Source organism: Bubalus kerabau, chromosome 4 (genome assembly GCF_029407905.1).
Source record: "Bubalus kerabau isolate K-KA32 ecotype Philippines breed swamp buffalo chromosome 4, PCC_UOA_SB_1v2, whole genome shotgun sequence".
In the NCBI taxonomy this organism is placed as follows: Eukaryota; Metazoa; Chordata; class Mammalia; order Artiodactyla; family Bovidae; genus Bubalus; species Bubalus kerabau.
Genome location: NC_073627.1, coordinates 162,100,346 through 162,120,425, shown reverse-complemented (window position 1 = coordinate 162,120,425; position 20,080 = coordinate 162,100,346). Strand labels below are relative to the sequence as shown.

Genomic DNA, 20,080 nt, shown 5'->3' with positions numbered 1-20,080 from the left:
AGAAGGGGACGACAGAGGATGAGATGGCTGGATGGCATCACGGACTCAATGGACATGAGTTTGGGTGAACTAGCGGAGTTGGTGATGGACAGGGAGGTCTGGCGTGCTGCGATTCATGGGGTCGCAAAGAGTCGGACATGACTGAGTGGCTGAACTGAACTGAACTCAACCCAATGTGCTGAGTGTGCTATATCTAGATGATGGAAAAACAGTGAGGGTTCTATATATATGTATCATTTTAATCTTCTGCAGCAAATATGTCTAACAAAACATATAATAAATATTATTTTAAAATATACAATGTTTGACCCTGTTTATAAGAGAGGTCTTTTTAATATGATTAAATTTACTTTAGTGTAATTATTTCTCCCAGCAAACCAAATGCTTGTAAGCAAGCATTTGCTTGAACAATGCTAATTTTTTTTTAAACATGAACTAATCTTTTTTTATTTTTTCACGTATTGATTTATTTTTGGCTGCACTGGATCTTATTGCTATGCTCAGGCTTTCTCTAGATATACTGCATGGGCTTCTCATTGATGTGGATTCTCTTGTTTTGGAGCATGGGCTGCAGAGCGTGTGGGCTTCAGTAGTTATGGCACACCGGCTTAGTTGCCCCATGGCATGTGGGATATCCCTGGACCAAGGACGGAACCTGTCTCCCCTGCATTGGCAGGTGGATGCTTAACCACAGGCCCAACATGGAAGTCCTAAAGAAAAAAAAATTTTTTTTGAAAGGGGAATTCCAGCCAGTTTCTACATCTGCAGTAATCACAGTGATTCAACAGTAACAGAGTGAATTTATTCAATGGTCCCATACACTGAGCATCCAATGTCCATGACCTTAATCCTCATTTGTTGCTGTTGTTCCATCACTCAGTTGTGTCCGACTCTGTTACCCCATGCACCGCAGCATGCCAGGCTTCCCTGTCCTTTACTATCTCTCAGAGTCTGCCCAAACTCATGTCCACTGAGTCAGTGATGCCATCCAAGCATCTCATGCTCTGTCACTCCCTTCTCCTCCTGCCCTCAATCTTTCCCAGTATCAGGGTCTTTTCCAATGAGTCAGTTCTTCCCATCAGTTGGCCAAAATGCTTGTTGTCCAAAGGACTCTCATGAGTCTTCTCCAGCACCTCAAATGATCTAGAAAAATAATTAGGATGAAATTATTGCCATTTTAACCATCTCCTGAACGTGCCTTGCTTTATTTTAGAAAACTCATTTCCAGATTTCCTGCTTTTGCTTAGAAGAAGGTAGGAGAGCAGGCTGACCAAGAAATGCATCCTGGCCTAGGTCTCTAGCTAGGAACTGGGGTTTCTTTTGTGGGGTGAGAAGGTGGAGCTCTGCAGAGCCTTTGTGTAATTGTGGCTTTATAGGGTAGTCACGGGTCTAGAACAAGCTTGACTTTCGGCCAAAGCACCTCATGTTATTTTCAACTATTATAAAAGGAAATGAAAGGGAATAAGATGTAGTGTTCTGGTGCTATACTCTGTTTTTTAAAAGCAGGATGGTTATGCAGAGTCTTTGAGCACAGCACAAAGGTTTTCTTATTTATTTATTTCCTCCTCCTATTTATAGGCAGATCAAATTCTTGAGAAATCTAGGTAAGGGGCCGAAGTTGAGGTTAATTGGTGTGAAATCCAGGAGAACTGGAGGAAGCCAGGAAGATGGAAGAAGTGGATGGGGCTGCAATCAGTAAAACCGGCACCCTCCTCCTGCAGCACACCCCTCTGAAGTGTAACCCACGGCGCTTTGTCTTCAGTCAGTCCCTCCCGCTGGCCCCACGAGGACAGGAGAGCGATCAGCTTTGCCCACTGAGCACAGGGGTGGTTGGCCCAGTTAATCTGCCCTGTGTTAAGAAATTGGGCCTGCAGCCCAGCACACAGGGCACCAGACCCATTCATTCTGCGTGTTTTGGCAAAAGTGGCTGAGGATGACAGTCCAACAAATACCAAAGCTGCTTCTGTTTCCAGACTCATTCCTGAGTGCATTTTCTTTTAAAGTATAATCAGGCTCCCTCCTGATTGCACTTTGTCTCAGATTGCATAATAAACATGCTTTTGTTGAAAAAATTGCTTTGCATTGTCACTTCTGAACTATGTTGATAATATCCTATCTGACATAGCAACAGAGTTTGGTTTTTTGTTTTTATTTTCACTCAAGAAGGGTTCTGTCTTCAAAAGACAGAAGAATGACCTGAGAAGTGTCACTCTTTTGGAGGCCAACGCTAAGGTGAAGGGTATTGCAATATCCAGGGAGAGGAAAATTCTAAAAGATGAACTTCAATAAGGTACTTTTGAGCATATTTTCCATGGGGTTTTAGTAGATGAAAAAGATCCAAATATGGAGAAGGAATGGCAGCCCACTCCAGTGTTCGTGCCTGGGAAATCTCATGGACAGAGGAGCCTGGTGGCCTATAGTCCATGGCATCACAAAAGGACAGACACAACTTAGCAACTGAACAACAACAATACAAAATCAGCAGATTGTGATTTGGGGAAACACTGCTTGATGGAAATGTAGAATAAAATGGAGAGCGAAGTGACCTAGCAATATGGAGCATAGAGTTTTGGAAGAAATTAAAAGTGTATAGAATAATAGTTGGAGAAGGCAATGGCACCCCACTCCAGTACTCTTGCCTGGAAAATCCCATGGACGGAGGAGCCTGGTAGGCTGCAGTCCATGGGGTCGCTAAGAGTCGGACACGACTGAGCGAATTCACTTTGACTTTTCACTTTCATGCATTGGAGAAGGAAATGGCAACCCACTCCAGTGTTCTTGCCTGGAGAATCCCAGGGACGGCGGAGCCTGGTGGGCTACTGTCTATGGGGTCGCACAGAACCGGACACGACTGAAGCCACTTAGCAGCAGAATAATAGTTGCAAATATTCAAACAATAAAGTCTGTGGCTAAAGGAAAAAAAGAAAAAGATTCAAATAAAGAAAAGCAAGTATTTGTAAAAACAGTTAAAGATCAAGCTTCTGAAATTCAGGTGACAATGATGCTCACTGAGAGTTGTAAGCTATGAGGTCTTCATCACAGAAATCTTCTTCCTATCACCAGGGTGTGTATAGAAGGAGAAAAGCCCATGGGGATATTGGCTTACATGAACTGGGGGAATCTTAGATTGTTTTTACGGCAGTGCCAATTAGTAGAGGCCCATAATCCACAGGCGATTTCTTAACAAGACTTGGTTCACATGACTGTTCAGATTGCCTGAGGAATGAGCTGTCTGTCCAGCAGGGAAGTCATCCACCAAGATGTGGCTGTTAGGACCTGTATTGCTGAGGATACACTTCAAGTTAAGATCGCAGACAATGCCGTCTGCAGAGACTTGTTCCCCGTGGACTATGTCATTGCCTGGGGGACAATGAAAACAGGCGGATTTGGTGGATGGCTCTTGAAAGTCTGGTTAATAATGAGTTCTCCAGGGCCAGTGACCTGTGGGCCTTCAGAGTGATGCTGTGGGAGCTAGCTTTTGACTCAGGGCCAAATGCCCTACGTGGACATGGACCCCTTTGACATGGCAGCGGGCCCTAAAAGACGGTTACTGTGCTGTCCTGAGGACCTGTTTGTTGTGCTGGCTTGTTGCTGGCCCTTCGATCTGGAAGGGAGAGCCCAGTTCTAGCAGCTGGTCATGTATAGCCACCTCTGCCATGTCCTGATGATTACAGATGAGTCACTAATTGCACCACATGTTCAGCTATATATCTTGAAAGAAAAAGATCAAAGAATTTGTGCACCTGCCTTAAAACCACTACAGGTAAATACTATTAATAATCTTGTTTTTTCCTCTTAACATTTTTAAACACTTTTTTCCAACATTTTTTCATTTCATTAATTATTTTGCTATGTTACTTTTGATAACTCCCTAACATACTGTATGGGTCTAATACCAGTAACTTAACCAGAATCCCATTGGGAACATTTTAATTCTTTTGAAGTTTTTGACATTTGAAGAATACTACAAAAACATTTTGTCACATAAATGTCTATATGTGTCTTAGTCACTCAGTTGTGTCCAACTCTTTGCAACCCACCAATTGTAGCTTGCCAGGCTCCTCTGTCCAGGGGATTCTCCAGACAAGAACATTGGAATGGGTTGCCATTCCCTTCTCCAGGGGATCTTCCCAACCCAGGGATTGAACCCAGGTCTCCTGCATTGCAGGCAGATTCCTCACCATCTGAGCCAGCGGGGAAGCCCAAATGTCTCTATAATCCATGATTATTTAGCAAGGCTAATAGGTAGACTAAAATCCTCATTAGTGTGGAAATGGTTTCAGCAACTCAGAGGATGGAGCAAAAGCCAAGCGCTTAATAAGACATTGTCTGGACACTCTCCAGGGAGGGAGGGGTGGAAATCCTGGGAAGTGGTTTGCATCAGGAAGATTCCAGACTCCTGTGGGATCGTAGCATAATGGAGGACAGAGACAGCTGTCAAAGCCGGAGGCCTGTTGCTGTGATTCAGCAGGGACAGCATGAGGTGTGCCCGAGGGGACAGAAAAGAAAAGAAACCAGAGGAAGAGCAGTCAAGTGCTGAGACATGGTAAAACCTGAGTCTGAGGAGTCAAGAAAAAACAGGCCAAGATGACTCAGGGCCCAGGAAAGGGATGGGTGAAAAGTCACTTCATGTTCTTGTGGAAATCTATTCCAAAAACTGAGTTTTGTATTTTCTATTTGTCCAACTCAGACTATTGGGGGATGTCAAAAAATCTTTAAAAGTTTATATGTATTTAATGAAATCCCATAGAGTGAATGTTTAACATCCAGGCAGAGAGACTGTGTGCACCCTGCTTATCTTTACTACTGGGGACAAATTTCTGGCCTTTAATCCTATTATCTTCAATTTATAAAATGGACATGACATTTTTCAGGTTTGCTTAAAGTTTAAGTTTTTTGAGCAAAGATTGTGGGCAACTTTGCTTAAAGGCTGTTTGGTTAACAGGACTTTTCAGGTGGTGCTAGTGGTAAAGAACCCTCCCTGTCAATGCAGGAGACCTAAGAGATGCTGGTTTCATCTCTGGGCCAAGAAGATCCTCTGGAAGAGAGCATGACAACCCACTCCAGTATTCTTGCCTGGCGAAGCCCATGAACAAAGAAGCCTGGTGGGCTAAGGGCCATAAGGTTGCAAAGAGTTACACATGACTGAAGCGACTTAGCATGCAGCAAGCACAAATGGTTGACAGGCCTTAGAAGGGAGAGGTTGGCTACTGCCCTGTAGGGACTAGAGGTTGTCCCCTGCCGATCAGGGCCGTGTACTCACATTCTAGGCTTCTTTCCTCCAAAAGAGACTTTGTTTCTATTCCAGAAGAAAATACAGGATATTTCTTACTGAGGAGGAGAGCAGGAGTTGATGTGTCAGCCATCTATTTAAGCTCTGAGTTTCATAACCTGGAATTGATGCATAAACCCCACTGCACACACAGGTACACGTGCCTCTGCCCTCTCCCGCTTGGGGAACCAGGGCTAAGTGTACTTGGCAACGAAACAGTCTGATCCTTGATCCAGAGATCTCACGACGGGATGGTATGTGCACAGTTGGCTAGCACATATGTTTGTGTGCATCCATATGCACTTGTATACTGGTATATACACACTACCCAGGTGAACATGCACACTCATAAAGACTCACATAAATAATGTGGTAAGGTAACTCACTAACTCACAAGTAGGGTCTCAGAGCTGTCAGATTTTCAGATAAAATACCGAGAAATGGATCAACAGAAGCAGTGGGATGTCTCAAGATCAGGCTAAAAGGATGGTGACTCCTCCCCAGCTCCCACACCCCACCCATCCCCACCGCATTGCTCACTTTCTCTGTTGAAACAAGCTGCCATGTTTTGCTCAGCCCTGTGGAGAGGCCTGGGCTTCCCTGGTGGCATTGGGGGTAACCAACCCGCTTGTCATTGCTAGAGACCTAAGAGATGCCAGTTCAGTCCCTGAATCAGAAAGATCCCCTGGAGGAAGGCATGGCAATCCACTCCGGCATTCTTGCCTGGAGAGTCCCATGGACAGAGGGAGCCTGGTATAGGGTCGCAAAGGGTCTGACACAGCTGAAGCGACTTAGCATGTACACACACACATATGGAGAGGACTGGGCTTCCCTGGTGGCTCAGCCGTGAAGAATCCGCCTGCCAATGCAGGAGACTTGGGTTTGATCCTTGGGTTGGGAAAATCTGCTGGAGAAAGAAATAGCAACCCACTCCACTATTCTTGCCTGGAGAATTCCACGGACATAGGTGCCTGGTAGGCTACAGTCCACGGGGTTTCAAAGAGTCTGACACGCCTGAGTGACGACTAAACAGTAAATGGAGAGGCCCACAACACAAGGACAAAGGACAGCCTCCTGCCAACTGCCCCCAAGAACTGAATCCAGCCCCACCTCATGTGTAAGCTTGGAAGCACGTCCTTTTCCATTCAGGCCTTGAAGGGACCACAGCCCCAGTCTGGTGAGACTCAGTATCAGAGAACCAACCTACACTGAACCATTAGAAATGGTGATGTAATAAAGGCTGTGACAAACCTAGACGCCGTTTTAGAAAACAGAGACATCACTTTGCCGACAAAGACCCGTCTGGTCAGCGCTATAGTATTCCCAGTAGTCGTGTACGGACGTGAAAGCAGGACCATAAAGTAGGCTGAGCACCGAAGAACTGATGCTTGTTTAACCGTGGTGTTGGAGAAGACTCAGGAGAGTCCCTTCAACAGCAAGGAGATCAAACCAGTCAATCTTGAAGGAAACCAACCCTGAATATTCATTGGAAGGACTGATGCTGAAGCTAAAGCTCCAATACTTGGCCACCTGATGGGAAAAGCTTGAAAAGACACTTGAAAAGACTGATTCTGGGAAGGACTGAAGGCATGAAAAGAAGTGGTCGACAGGATGAGATGGTTGGATGGCATCACCGACTCAGTGGACATAAGTTAGAGCAAACTCTGCGAGATGGTGAAGGACAGGGAAGTCTGGCATGCTGCAGTCCATGGGGTCACAGAGTCGGACATGACTGAGTGACTGAACAACAACAATAAGGCTGTAGTGTTAAAACTCTATGTTTTAGGTTAATTTCCACTAATATGTGCTCTTACCTATCCTGTAAAACTGCTCAGATGCATCCCATATGTGAAATGTTAGTCGCTCAGTCATGTCCAACTTCTTGTGACCCCATGGACTGGGACTTGCCAGGCTCTTCTGTCCATGGGATTCTCCAGTCAAGAATACTGGAGTGGGTTGCCATTTCCTTCTCCAGGAGATCTTCCAGACCCCGGGATTGGACCTGTGGCTCCTGTATTGCAGGCAGACTCTTTATCATGTTAGCCACCAGGGAAGCTCAAGTCTGTTGATTATATAATATTGCCCCTAACACCCTCACCCCGCCCCCAACCCCCCGCCATCCCTCAGCTTCTCATAAAGTGTTAACAGACACAAAAACAAATGGAGGCCCAGTCAGTCTTCTCCATTCAAGGACAACTTAGGTGATCTGATATAGGGGTCTCACACAGGCAACACTGCTTCTCAAGAATTTATTTTCAAGTAATTATAAATTCACCTCTTCCTCCTGATTTGTGATCTAAAATATTTTTCTTCCCATTCCTGATGTAATATGTTCACAGGCAGGAGTGGGGGCAGTCAGGGGGTGTGCAGCTCTGCTCGAGCACCTTTGCTCTGGGAAAGGGGACAGGGCTGGGACCACGGGGCTCCCCCAGGAAATCTAGGTGGGTGGGGGATCCTACCCTAAGGTCCAGGGGAAGGGAGTTGTGTCTCCATGAGGTTGCAGGGCTGAGCCACCAGACCCACTGTGATGAGGATGCAGAAAGGACAGCAGGGACAGAAGGGGAAGGTGGCCCCAGAGTGGCAGGAGGCTCACAAGTGAGGGGCCACTGAAGAACCCCAGCAAGCAGGGCCCCACCAGCCCTTCCCAACAGCTCTGTCAGAGCCAGTCTGCACCTCCAGGGAGCCCAGCAGGCCCAGACAGGACTCAGAGACACCACAGTGGGGAGGCTGTGCAGGAGCCTGACCAGGCTGGGGCCTCTCTCCCAGGGGAAAAGCGGGGAGGAGGTGACAGACGAGGGGCTGTGTTCAGGTCCCCCAGGAATCTGGCATCTGGAAATCTTGAGTCAGAGCAGGAGACACACCCATGCAAGATGAGCCTGAGGCATAAAGGGAGAAGGAAGGAGTGGGTCACACAGCAAGAACACACCCCTGTACCCTTCACTCAGAACTGCTCCAGAGAACCAGAGGATGGGGAAAAAACACACACATGCCTCTTTTTATATAAAATTACATATTTAATTTGGTCACAAATTCATAAAATTGTATATTTCATAACAGTTTGATAGTTTTTATACTTTTTATAACATTCCACATTTGTCAAAATGTATAAAACTATATATAAAATTATAATATTTGTATATAACATCACATATTTAATTTAGTCACAGTCATAAAATTGCATATTTATATAAAATTGCAAAATGTTTATGTAACTGCCATGTAATTTGGTCACAAATTCATCCAATTGCTTATTTATATAAAATTATAAAATTTGTATATAACATTGCAGATTTAATTTGGCCACAAATTCTTTAAATTGCATGTTTATAGAAAATTGCAAAATTTGTATATAACACTGAATATTCAATTTGGTTCAAAATCATAAAATTGCACATTTACATAAAATTATTTGTATATGACATTGCATGTTTATTAATTTTTTTATATTTAATGAATTTTAATTATCCAATTTTTAGATGAGATATAGTATTATGGTTGCTTTTTTATTTTTTAATTTAAATTTATTTTAATTAGAGGCTAATTACTTTACAATATTGTATTGGTTTTGCCATACATCAACATGAATCCACCACGGGTGTACACGTGGACATAACATATTAAAATTGGTCACAAATTCATTACTGAGGAGAAACCTGAACAGGCATCCAGTCTTCAAGTAAAACTTTAAATTGTCACATTTGCACTGGCATAAAGCAGTAATGCTTCCCGGATGGCTCAGCAGACAAAGAACTCGCCTGCAGTGCCGGAGACACAGGACACGCGGGTTCGATCCCTGGATCGGGAAGATCCCCTGGAGTAGGAAATGGCAACTCACTCCAGTATTCTTGCCTGGAGAATCGCATGGACAGAGGAGTCTGGCAGGCTTAGTTCACGGGGTCGCAAAGAGTCAGACACGACTGAGCGACTAAGCACCCACCGGGAAGCAACAAAGGAGTCAAGTTTCACGTTTCTTGAAGGTTCTCATTAGTAAAACACACAATAAATGGGTACAAATGAATACACATGACAAATACTGACAAGGCTGATACTCTAGATGGGCACTCAAGGAAGTCTTCTGAGAAAGGGACAAGTGACCTGACACTTGACTATGTATTTTTTAAACTGTTTTACAAATGCACATGCTTTTTGTAACATATAGGTGACAGTTTCAAATTTTATTGTATCTTATTTATTTTAGCTGTGCAGACTCTTCACTGCAGCACACAGGCTCCTCTAGCTGTGATGTGCAGGCTCTACAGCACATGGGCTCAGTTGCGGAGCACATGCTTAGTTGTGGTATGTGGGATCTCAGTTCCCCAACCAGAGACTGAACTCGGGCTCCTTGCATTGGGAGTGCAGAGTCTTAACCACTGAACCACCAGGGAAGTCCCAAGAATTCATTTCTATCTCCTTCTGGGGATGAAGGCAGAGTGTCCTGCACAGAAGGAACAGCAAAGACAGGAAATACCTGACTTCCAGGAGAGGGAGGGACATCAGGGCCAGAGGGATGTAGCACCAAGACCACAGGGGTCGGCCCTTCTCAAAACACAAGTGAACTCCACACACTGTATCCATTTGTACCTAAATTTTAGGCATTTCCAGTTTTGACCACACCAGTCACATCAACCTTAGGGAAGACAACATACAAACCTTGAGATGGACTAGACCAAAAACCTCCCTGAGAATTGCTTCTGCCATTAAATTATCCTGCAGTGATTGGAATACTACGGAGAAGGGTTTAGCAGAAGGTAAAAAAAAAATTTTTTTAATTAAAAAAAAAACCACCCTAATATAGCAGGAATTTTAGGTCAGTTCTCACAGTATTTAAGAATCAGCATTTCTGTGTCTTTTCTGCAGAAGGTCAAAGCTTACAGAGGGGCTGAGATTCTTAATCAGCCAATTCAAACACAAAAAGGCAATTCTGGGCTCAGAGCACCAGTATCAAGGGGGGCCCATCTAGTGCGGAGCAAGCCAACACTGAACATAACCCAGGAGCCCGTCCATTCTTCCTCCCAGAAACTATGGCAGATCCTTGTCCTCTGTTCCTTGAGCCCAGATGCAATGAAGGTCACTGATAAGAGCAGATGTGACACAGAAACTATCTGACACTCATATCTAACCCACGTCCCACCCTAACCTCCCAGATGAGCAGGAGGAAGCCCGGGGAATGACAGCCCAGTTCACGGTCACCAGACACAGCACGGGGGTGCCACTTCCCCTCCCTCTCTGCTCACTTGTTAACATCTCCCTATGAAAAATACAAATATTCACCCAACTATAAAGTTGACATGTTTAAAGCCTGGACCCTAAAGAAGTCGCCAGGCAATCCCAAAGTGGTCAAATTCCCCCAGCAGTGGGCTTGCTCTCCTTTATTGTTGTTGTTGTTTTGTAGGTTTTTGTTTGTTTGTTTTTGCCTCATGGCTCGTGGGATCTTACTTTTTTTTTGCCTCATGGCTTGTGGGATCTTACTTTCTCACCAGGGATTCAACTCAGGGCTCTCAGCGCAGAGTCCTAACCACTGAACAGCCAGGGAATGCCCTCCTTTTGTATTTCTAATTGCTTTGGATTGCCAGTACTCAACCAGGTAGCCCACATAAACCTAGAAATTATATTTGCAAAATGTTTTTCTACACATATAAATATATGCACAAACATAAAAGTACCAAGACATACAAGATGTTTGCACTTTAATCATGTATATTACAAGTTACGGGGCCTCCCTGGTGGCTCAGTCGGTAAGGAGTCTGCCTGCAGTGCAGGAGACCTAGGTTCCATCCCTGGGTAGGGAAGATCCCCTGGAGAAGGAAACGGCAACCCACTGCAGTACTCTTGCCTGGAGAAACCCCATGGACAAAAGAGCTTGGTGGGCGACAGTCCATAGGGTCGCAAAGAGTTGGACATGACTCAGTGACTAACATCTTCATTATAAGTTACATCATTAAATGCATACATACTAACATGAATGACAAATTTCAAACAAATACAAATAAAAACTAGAAGTCTATTAGGAGTGTGTCCTGAAATGAAAGATTGAAGCCCTCAAACGCTAAGGGCACAGCAGAGCCTGTCTCAATTTCTTCATAAACATGTTAATACTTTCCTGAGTTCAGCAGGCGCTCTTGAATTGTCTCTTTTGTCAACCTTTGCCCCAGCATTTCCAAGGCATCCATCAGGGTGTTGACTGAGGTCCCCTGTCCCTTCTTGGTGACTGGCAGCATTTCACACAAGGCATCCGGAGAGACCCAGGCCTATTCTCTGGTCACAAGGATCTCATTTCATGTGAGGCCCAACTGCCTCAGGAGCGAATCACAGAAGGAAAAGATAGCTGCAAAGCATAGCTTCAGGCCTAGGTTGGGGGAAAGTCACAGAGACAGAGTTGGAACAGGCTTTCACAAAGGCCAAGGACCCTCAATTCAGGCCTAGACTTCAGGATGGGAACCTGAGGAGCTCCCCCTGCTGGTAAGCCTGCTGCTCTGCGCCCCGACCTGCTTCCCAGCAGCAAACAAGCCACACAGGCACTGGGCTTGGACTTCACCAGCACCCAGCGCAGTTGGGGGCAGTCCAGGTCAGCAGTGAGTCCTGCCTCAAGCAGGGGATGAGGGCCCATCTGGAAGAGGAGACTGCTGTCACAGAGGGAAAAGGCATCTGTGATAGGAGATAGAGGGTGGGACAGCGAGGGGCAACAGACCTCAGAGGAGGGCACCTGCCTTTCTCAGGAGGGTGAGGCCCCCTGGCTGCCACCTCTGCACTGGGGACAAAGCAAAGGCCTGGAGGGAGGAAGGTCTCCGGCCTCACACCCCGCTCGGCCTCACTGCCTGACACTGCGGTGGAGCTGGATGGGGACAGACTCTGAGCAAGAATTTAACCTTAAAATGGAGCAAACACCACCCGCCTCATGGACTGTGCTGCAGATTCAACGCTGTGTGTGTGAAATGCTGTGCACACCACCATCCACAGTACATAAGGAGGGCACCCAACACAAGTTTATATTCTCTAACAGTTACACTGAAAACATGAAAAATAACAATACTAGTTTTCATAAAATATGGTACTAACTCAAAGTATTCTAAAAAAGTTCATTTCAATATGTAATATAGATAGCTAATGGGATGTGGCTTTATAACACAGAGAGCTCAATCCGGTGCTCTAAGGGAGGTGGGATGGGGGTGTTGGAAGGAGGCTCAAGAGGGAGGGGATATATGTGTACCTATGGCTGGTTCGTGTTGCTGTACAGCAGAAAGAAGCACAACATTGTGAAGCAATTATCCTCCAATTAAAAGTAAGTTAAGAATTTTTTTCACTGCAATATGTAGTGTTAGCTGCTCAGTTGTGTGTCTGACTCTTTGTGACTTCATGGACTGTAGCCTGTCAGGCTCCTCTGTCCATGAGATCCTCCAGGCAAGAATACTGGAGTGGGTTGCCATTCCCTTCTCCAGGGGATCTTCCTGACCCAGGGACTGAACCCTGTTCTCCTGCATTACAGGCGAACTCTTTACCATCTGAGCCACCAGGGAAGCCCCTCAACATGTAATGAATATACCAAAAAAAAAAAAAAACCTGTTAACAAGACAAATTACAGTCTTTTTTTCTACCAACTCCTTGAACTACAGTATCGAGTTATATACTACAGCTTATCAGATTTAGCCACAGTTCAGGTGCTCCACAGGGCTTCCCAGGTGGCACCAGTGGTAAAGAACCTGCTTGCTAATGCAGGAGATCTAAGAGGTGGGTTCGATCCCTGGGTTGGAATGATCCCTGGAGGAGGGCATGGTAACCCACTCCAGTATTCTTGCCTGGAGAATCCCATGGACTAAGGAGCCTGGCAGGCTACAGTCCATGGGGTTGCAAAGAGTTGGACATGATTAAAGAGACTTAGCATGCATGGATAGGCGCTCCACAGCCTCCCTGGGCCAGGGGGTGCCCTGCTGGACAGCACAACCTCTCGGATGTCTCAGAGTGGGTCAACCTGGCCCTGAGCAACCAGGGAGGAGAGAGGATGGTAGAGGAGGGAAGGACAGGGAGGTGTTAGGGGCCACTGTTAGAGGACAGAGGGGTGCAGGGTGGGAAAAAGAGGAGGGGGCAGGGAGGGAATTAGAGTCCTGATGGTTCAGGGACAAGCCATCCCCTTTCTGAGTTGCCCTAACCGCTATGGAGACAGAAATTAGGACACTGTCCCTCCTCCCTCCACTCCTGATCCCCTGCCCAGGAAAAAAACACTCACTTTCAGTGGTGTCTGTTGGAACCAGCAGCCATCTTCTCCTCTGAGATCCTTCAGGTGCTGCTGGTTTCTGTAAAACACAATGGAGAGAGCAGCCTTGGTCTTAACCGGGGATCCTAGGTTACAGAACTGAGCCTAGTAAACCTTGTTCTGAAATTCTGGCAGATGCAGCCGTAAGCAAATCAAAACCAATGCAGGATCTCTGAAGGGAGCGGACAAAAGAGTCGTTATTTTATATACGATTGTATTCTTATAAAACTCTAATGGTTCAACAATAGTACTTAAATGTGAATGTGTGGATGGATGACTGTTAAAAATTATGACAATAAATTCTATAATGAATTATGAGTTGGATACACTCATAAGGTTATAGAACATTGTAATACAAAGGTACAGCCTCAACAAGAAATGAGCAATTTACTGAAGAAAAACACACATGGAGTTGAGGTATTATAAAACTCTTAAAATGCTAACTCTTTTCATAAGAAAGATATAGAATAGCTAAAAGATCTCTTCCTCCTAGATTAATTTATAAATTAAGGTAATACTCAAAAACCTCAAAACTATTGAAATGATATGACCCCAAACTGTAAACGTCTCTGTATGTGTGTGTGTGTATACATAAATAATATACATATGTTTAGTCACTCAGTCATGTCTGACTCTTTGCGACCCCATGGACTGTAGCCTGCTGGGCTCCTCTGTCCATGGGGATTCTCCAGGCAAGAATACTGGAGTGGGTTGCCATGCCCTCCTCATACATATATATACACACACACACACACATATACATAGTGAAAATACTTCTATATGTTGACAAAGAAATTTTACTTCAAGTAGATTCAACTTAACAATACTTTTGAAATAAATGTGAAATTCCCACTATGATGAGGAATGGCTTAAAAGTATGTAACAGTCACACAGAAAAATATTATGTAGCTCTGACTCCATCACTGAGTCAGTCATGGGAGGAGTGATTACCCTTCGCCTGCCCTGTTCTAGATGAGGGATGTGGTGACAAGACAGATGAGAAGTAGCATCAGAGCTGCCAGTGGACCAGAACACGGGTTGGGGCTCCCTTCCCCTCCATGCCCTGGTCTCTCTCCAGAGCAGGGGGTGGGCTCCCTTCCCACCATGCCCCGGTCTCCCTCCATCACCACCTCCCCAGAGAAGAGGAGACCTGACCCACTGCCTCTCCCTGTCTCTACCACAGACCCAAGCAAGCAGAAGGGCCAGAGCCCCACACTCACCAACAGGCAGTATGCTTGCTGCATCTCGGGACTGGGCGTTGTTTCCTGCAGCTTCTTTTTCTGCCAAGGGACCAGAATGGAAAGTCAATCTCCATTGGTCAGCCTGTTGTTGTGTGCATGGTCCAGAGCCCCAGACCTTCCTGGGGGACATAAGTGCCAGAAAAGGGCCTTGAAAAAGCAAGGCACTGATCTACGAGTCACAAACCCACAAACCCCTACAGCTTCTGAGGGGACGCAGTAGGTTCTGCCTTCCCACCTACACCTGTGCTGTGCCCCCCAAGTGGGCATAGACTCAGCACATCTGGGCTCTGCTGATGGCACCCAGACTCTGGTGTGATGCTAAGGGGAACTGAGCACCCCTGCCTGACACCCCCCACACCCCAGGGCTACAGAGTGAGGGTGTCTCAAACAGTAAGGACAGGGCCAGCGCTGCCAACCAGCCTTAGGACAGCTCTCAGCAGACCAGTCTCCCTTCTACATTCAGCCTAGAGCCCCCAGGCCAGTTGAGAGAGTCAGGGACAACAGCATAGGACACACCGGGGACCGTGTCCACCCTGGGCTGTGTTGTGATGCAGTTACTGAGGGTCTGAGGCCGCCAGATGCTGGAGAAACCGATCACCTTGTGCCAGCACTCATTAAAGGGACCTAGAAGAGAAGAGACATCCACTGAGTGGTGGGGAGGGCGCTCTTGCCGCACCTCCCTTTCTAGGGACAGGGTGCAGGTTGGGGGCTCAGACACTGAACAAAGAGCCCCGGGCCTGTGACTGCAAGTGGGACATTCTGAATCTGGAGAACCCTCAGGGACGAGAAGAGAAGGGAGAAAATGAAGTAAAATGAAACCTATGTAAAATCTCTGTGCAGTGCTACTGAACCACCCTCTTCTCCTGCCTCCTCCCACCAGACTCGGCCAGGGGGAAGAGGGGACCGTCAGCTGAGTTGGGGGCCCGATGTGATCAGTTTTGTAGGACCAGGTGAGGTGGGAGGAGGAGGGGTTTCCTGGGGAACAAGATCAGAGACAAGCCAGGAAGAACAGGAGGATTGGGGAGATGGAGGAGGGAGCCAGCACCTCCTCCTTCCCTTCTAGAACCTTACTTTTAAAGCGGCACCATACCACACATCCGATTAGGAAAATGATTCCAGTTACAATTATTCCAATCATCAGCCTTGAAGGGCCTGAGGAGGGAGAGGGAGTGATGGGTAGTCTCTGGCTCATGGTTGCTAGCTCTCCAGGACCTGGGGCCTCCCCACGGGGCAGGGTACCTGATTCTTGGTCCACCACTTGATGTTGCTCCAGGGGGTACAGTCCATGACCATCACCTTCCCATCAGGGCACCTGGGTACAGACACAGGGGGACCCATCAGGGACAGCTGGCTGGATGAGGAGAAAGAGGGGGAAGCTTCCTGTCCTGGGTCCCCTAACAAGACTGTGGAGGGGAGACAGGCTCTTGCTGTCTGCAGGGGAGGGTCCCCTCACTCCCCCTCCCTGGGTGGGAGAAGGATCCAAGATTGTGTACTGCGGCCCCCAGGCTCCTACTGAGTGTTCAGAGCTGTCCTTCAGGAGCTGGGCTTCCTCTTCAAGGCCCGCCTGGCCTCCCTGGGCTGTATGGGGAGCTCTGTGAGGGGGGGGTGCCTCGTCCAGCTCAAGGGTCAGAAGGGTGTGGACAGAAGTTTGACTCATTCTCCAGTCAAAGTTGAACACGAGGCCCTCTCATCCACCTGTTGACTCTTCCTACCAATCTCAGCCAACACTGGAGCATCAGAGGATAGTGAATTACTATTGGCCACCGAGTCCCCAAATAGGAAAGATTCAGGTGCTACTGGGGAACAAGGGGCTGGGTGTGAGGCCTGTCGAGTTGGCTCCGGTTTTATAGGAACCTTGAAGGAGCGCACTCATGGTCTCCTCATGACTTCTGTCTGCTGTCAGCACTTCGGTCTTTCTAGGCCCCTCCCGAGGAGACGTGGGAAGGGGCCACCGGGAAAGCCGTGCAGGACAAACAGTGGTGGTAGGGAGCACTGCTGCAGGCTCAGGAGACCCCACAGGCACAAGGGAGCTCTGGGAGGTGGGAGGGGCTTCACGGAAGCAGGAGAGAGAAATGGGTACAAGGAAACTCGGGTCTCCTGTGGGTTGGAAGCCCCCCTAGGCTCCTGTGTCTCACCCGGTGCTGCATTTTTGACAGAATTCAGGTGCATCTTCTCCACGGAAAGTGCCAGGTTTGCACTGACACTCAGTGTCCTTGGTCGGGGTGCAGCCATTTTTTTCTTCTTCTCCTAGAGACCAAAGATAAGGTTTTGAGGGTGTGTTTCCCTCGTATGTCTCTCAACCCTTCTTCACCACCCAGATCTCCATCCACTCAGTTGAAGAAGTAATTCGGAGGGCTTGCTGGGTGGTCCAGTGGCTAAGAATCCGCCTGTTAAAGCAGGGGACACAGGTTCCATCCCTGGTCTGGGAAGACCCCACATGTTGCGGGGCAGCTAAGCCCGTGTGCCACAACTACTGATCCTGTGCTCTAGGGCCTGTGCACCACGATGAGAAGCAACAAGGAGCAGCCCCCCTCACCACAACTAGAGAAAGCCCTTGTTCCGCAACAAAGACCCAGAACAGCTAAAAATAAATGAGTTAATCTTTTTTTTAAAGTAATTTTGGGGGCATTTTCTGTGGCAACACACATACACCATCCATAGAACAGCCACTGTTCACGTGTCGCCAACCGAGGCATACAAAAGGCACTGTGCATCATTACAGATTGCATCAGGGTTAGGAAGCAAAATGTTTTAGATCACAAATAAGGAGCAAGAAGTGGGCTGGGGTGAGGTGTAATCTGAGATGCTGTGGATGGAGAGGAACCCTTGGTTGATGTCCCAACGGGTGATGCCCTGCTGGAGAGGCAGAGGGACCTCAGGTCATGAAGGCTGAAAGAGGCTGAGACCCCAGAGTAGAGGGCATGGCGCCCGCAGGAGCCTGGCCCAGGATCAGACACATCACACAGCTCAAACCCAGCCCTGCCCCACTCCCCCAGGCCTTCTGCACTGTTACCATCCAGCCCCCTCCATCAAGGGACACGTTATTCTCCTCTTTCCAGCTGATGTTCTGAAAGACTTCCCTACCAGTTGAAATGCGTTATGCAAGTAACTTCTGTTTTCATTATTTTACTGACCTAAGACAGGATGAAGACCTAGCTGGGCTGGAAATCAGGTCTCTGACTCCTCGTCCCATTTAAATCCCATCTCATCACCCAGCACCCTAACTGCAGGCATGCGGGACCACAGGCTCTGTACCTGATTTGCAAGTCGTGCAAGGTAAGCAAGAAGGGAGGGTGTTTGAATGATTGGTGTAATCCCATTGGTGCATGGGGCACAACCTCCAATGGCTTCTTCCATATAGAATCCTGGGAAGGAAGGGAAAAGCTGGTGAGAAAATCCCCACAGGATTCCCTGAGGCTGGCAGTGTGGCTGCGGAGGCCTCTTTTGGCCATCTGTGGAATCCACAAGGGGAACTCTCCTCAACCGGGCTCTCATCTTTTGATTCTTCATCTAACACATACCCTAGACCAGTACTGCCAACAGAAATATATTACAAGCCACACATCCAAGTCACACTCATAGCTGGCACATTAAACAGTAAAAAGAAAGGTCAGGAGCTTCCCTGGTGGCTCAGTGGTAAAGAATCTCCCTGCCTATGCAGAATACATGGGTTCGATCCCTGGTCTGAGAAGATCACACATGCTGCAGAGCAGCTAAGCCCACGAGTCACAAACACTGAGCCTGCACTCTACAGCTCGGGAGCCACCACCACTGAGCACACAGGCTGAAACTACTGCAGCCCGTGCACCCGAGAGTCTGTGCTCTGCAACAGGAGAAGCCCCCCAGGGAGAAGCTCAAGTACCGCAACTGGAGAGCAGGACCCGCTCTCCACAACTAGAGAGAGCCCGTGCAGCAACACAGCCTCAGCACAGCCAAAAATAAATACACAGACATGAAGACAAGGGTTGGAGACCAGTCTTAGAATCTACCTGGTGGACATAACTTCTGCTGGGGGCTCCGTTCCAGTGGGGCTGATGAGTGCTGGTGAATTTCATCCTTCCTTACAGATATGGCTGAAGCAGCTTTGACCTATGGGGACAAAGAAGGGACAGGCATGAGTGGCTTCCACACTCTCACCCCTTCTAGGATCCACCCCACATTTCCTTGACCACTACCTGCAAAATGAAACAGAACTGGGACCTTTCTTCCCAGCTCTGAACTCTCATTCATGTTTGTTCTTTGGCCTTTTGTGCTAGCAAATAACTTACACTTAAGTTTTTTCCCCTGTATTTTTTCCTCTTAAAATGTTTATTCCAGAAAGTATGTGCTCAGATACGTCCAACTCTTTGCAACCCCATGGACTGTAGTCCATCAGGGTCCTCTGTCCATGGGATTCTCCCAGCAAGAATTTTGGAGTGAGTTGCCATTTCCTCCTCCAGGGATCTTCCCGACCCAGGGATCAAACTTCAGTCTCTTGCATCTCCTGTGTTGGCAGGCTGGTTCTTTACCACTAGCACCACCTGGGAAGCCCAGAAAGTATGGGCAAGGAAAATTTTTTTTATAAGGATACAGAAAGCATAGAGATCCCCTTGATTAGAGAAAACATCCATTATTTTGTGTCTTGACTTCTTCTATTTGACCACGTGTGAATACTCTCAGGCTCTCTCTCTTTCTCACAGTGCGTGCACACACACACACACACACACACACATTTTCACAAATGAGGGTTCTGCCATTAATACAATTTTTCATAATCAGGATATAGAATCATATATTGAGTAATGGACTTATGGCTTTAATCCAACAAGCGGTCCCCAAAAGGCAGCTGTCAGTGTTCCACAAAATACCAGAATCACATGGAGAAAGAAGAAATTGCAATATAGGGTTTTTAGCCAAGTCTCTGTGCTAAAAATGACAGAATGGGGCCAGTCTGAAATCACTGGAGTCTGAGGATTCCACCAGGATTAATGTGTTGATTATAGTGTTCTGACGTTCAGGATTGTCTTGTCATTTGTGGGGAGACTGCCCTCATTTGTGGGAAATACACATTCAACTGTCCAGTCATGGGATCTGTCATGTCAGCAGCTATGTTTCAGATGATACAGGAAACAAAGGGTTTTGTATAGTTTTGTAACTTTAATCTGGGAGTGATTTAAAGTAGAAAATGACATGAAGAGGAAAAAAAAGAAAGAAAAACAAAGTGAAAATGGAAACAGCTTATGTTGAGCCCAGTTCAACTGCCTGCATCTAAACAAGATAAAATGCCATCAGTTAAATATTTGGGGACAGCTAAGCTCATATGTGTCCCCTAATCATCCT

At 46.9% G+C, this 20,080-nt stretch overlaps 1 long non-coding RNA gene and 1 pseudogene across 1 annotated transcript; both read right to left on the bottom strand.

Annotated features, from left to right (window-relative positions):
• Positions 1-8,278: 8,278 nt before the first annotated feature.
• Positions 8,279-15,952, bottom strand: LOC129650568 (uncharacterized). Its single transcript, XR_008713836.1, has 3 exons — positions 14,741-15,952; positions 13,494-13,560; positions 8,279-11,618 (listed from the first exon to the last, which is right to left on the bottom strand). It is a non-coding gene; the product is annotated as an uncharacterized LOC129650568 (long non-coding RNA).
• Positions 15,953-15,989: 37 nt separating this feature from the next.
• Positions 15,990-18,118, bottom strand: LOC129651027 (tumor necrosis factor receptor superfamily member 10C-like; annotated as a pseudogene).
• Positions 18,119-20,080: the final 1,962 nt, after the last annotated feature.